At 49.9% G+C, this 2,304-nt stretch overlaps 1 long non-coding RNA gene across 1 annotated transcript; it reads left to right on the top strand.

Moving 5' to 3' along the window:
- Positions 1–1,032: 1,032 nt before the first annotated feature.
- On the top strand, positions 1,033–1,857 carry LOC135829613 (uncharacterized). The gene is made up of 3 exons (XR_010555872.1): positions 1,033–1,222; positions 1,587–1,641; positions 1,733–1,857. It is a non-coding gene; the product is annotated as an uncharacterized LOC135829613 (long non-coding RNA).
- Positions 1,858–2,304: the final 447 nt, after the last annotated feature.

Below are 2,304 nucleotides of genomic sequence, written 5' to 3'. Positions count from 1 at the left end.
CATTTTACCGTTCACGCTATTTTCCACTGTCGGCCTATACCGTTTTGTGTGTGTGTGAAGACATGGCATTTTACCGTTCACGCTAGATCCAACGGTACTCGTACCCAACACCCAAAATACCGTCGGTTTAGTATCGTTTCGACGATGGAAAGACATGTTTAGCGGGAGAGCGAAACAGTGAGGTTTCAAGTTAGAGCTACGTCACAACTCACAAGTCGAGCATTGCATCAAGAGTCAGGACTCAGAAGCCGAACTGCTAAACTGTGTCTCGAAAACACACGAAAACCAGTAGACTCGCCCTCTACACGCCGGCTGTCGAAAATTGCGTGAACGGTAAAATGCTAACCATGTCTAATGACAGTAATGTATGGGTTTTTAACTCTTTCGCACAGTCGAATCGGGCACATCCTTCGCGACTTTGGTCACTAGAGTGAAGTGCATGCATGCGCAACCGCCCAACCGCGCAGACGCTACAATGTCAATATTGGAAAACCGCGCAGACGCTACAATGTCAATATTGGAAAGGCTTTCTGTCTAAAGCCTTTCCATACTGGTGCTCGATGTTTTCAGTTTGGGGACACCAAAATTAGTGTACCGCTAAAGACACGTGGTCGACACTTTGTTGACACGTTGTTGACGCTTTGTTGACACGTGACCCAATAACCGGCCTACCAAGGGCCTTTGGGGACCGCTAACATCTACTGTGGAACAGTGCAGTGCCCTTTTTTGGAGCAACGTACGAGTAGTGCCCGTGGAATATGACCCCGCGACCCCAATCTACGTGCACGTGGCGATCCGCAATTCGCTACTTCATACTGACTGGGGTCCGGCATCGTCCCGAATTTGGCCGCATTCTGCTCTCGGGACCTGTAGGGCTCCCTGACCTGCTCCATCTCCGCCATCGTCAATGTACTGCGCATCCACCCAGGCCAGGACTGCACTTACTTACGGGAAGGAGTATTTGCAAGATGGAACCTGGGAACTGGAAGACGACGAAGAAAAAGCGTGGTAATCCGGCAGCAATGGCTGGGATGTAAGTCCAACATTGCTGGTGCTAGAGTTGCCACTGCTTGCTTATAAGGGAATCATGTGTGTTGCCTTTTTGCCTTTTCCTCCGTCCTCCTTCGACTGTACTCCCAGGACTGAACTTACGGGAAGGAGTGCTTCCAAGATGGGAGACGAAGAAGAAGAAGCCGCTGAATCCGGCGGCAATGGCTGGGATGTAAGTCCAACAATAAACATTGCTGGTGCTAGAATCGCCACTGCTTGTTTATAAGGGATTCATGTGTGTTGCCCTTTTTTGCCTTCTCCCATGTTCTCTTCCGACTGTACTGGTGAACGCTGTCACATATGTTGCCCTTTTCAGGCAGTAGAAGGGAGGGGCGGAGGGCAGCACATCTATCCTGGCATGCAGGAATGCTGGGTGGAACTGGGCAATCTGACCTTTCCTCTTACTCCAATGATGGTATGGATGGGGAGTTCTTGAACGTCCTCAGTCTTGTTAGAGTGAACTGTGCAAATCGGCAATCGATGATAGAAGAGGACCAATGCCGATGGCGATGCTCCTTCCTTTTTCTCTGTCACAGGCTGCGTTCTCGAGAAGAAGCGTTATTTCTGCATTCCAAGAAGGACGGCACAATGGTGAGTGGAACTTCGTGGGTGTGCAGCCTTGCTAGTTGATTTGTAAATCAACCATTCTTCCTGTCTCTGACTTCTTCAATGTCCTCCTCAGTGTCGGACTGTCCGCGTCGCATTGATCTGGTCCGATGAGGCTGCTATTGCACACACAGTGAGGGAACTCCCATACGGTAACTCGGAAGTACTGCTACAGTACAGGTAAGGTGGCCGTTGCTTATGTGCGTGCGCCGTTGTTGTCAACTTTTAAGCCAGATGTACTCCGACCTACATGGAGTCTGAAAGTAGTCAACTCAGTGGCGAACTACCATTAAAGTTTAGACGTTAGATGCGCTTGGTCAGTTTCACAATGCATTGCACCAAGAGTACATAACCCCGGGGGTTATGTACTCTTGATTGCACTCAGCACCGCTTCTCGGAATATCTTGTCAGGATAGCTGTGGAACGCATCCTCCCCAGTGGAGGAACTACAAATGTGCTGTTCATTTTAGGCTTGCTTTTATGGTACGTACAAATCCCCATTGAAAAGACATAGTGGAGACGAGAAACTGCAAATAGATGTTGGGAACCGCGAAGACCACCCTTCCTTGCCAAGTTCCCTGCGGGTGTGGAGGGGGGGGGGGGGAGGAGAGTGGAGGAGGGACATTTAAAGCAGGATTCACAGGAGCA

Source organism: Sycon ciliatum, chromosome 13 (assembly GCF_964019385.1).
Source record: "Sycon ciliatum chromosome 13, ocSycCili1.1, whole genome shotgun sequence".
NCBI lineage: Eukaryota > Metazoa > Porifera > Calcarea > Leucosolenida > Sycettidae > Sycon > Sycon ciliatum.
The sequence above is the reverse complement of the archived record's forward strand: the minus strand, read 5'-3'. Positions and strand labels throughout refer to the sequence as shown.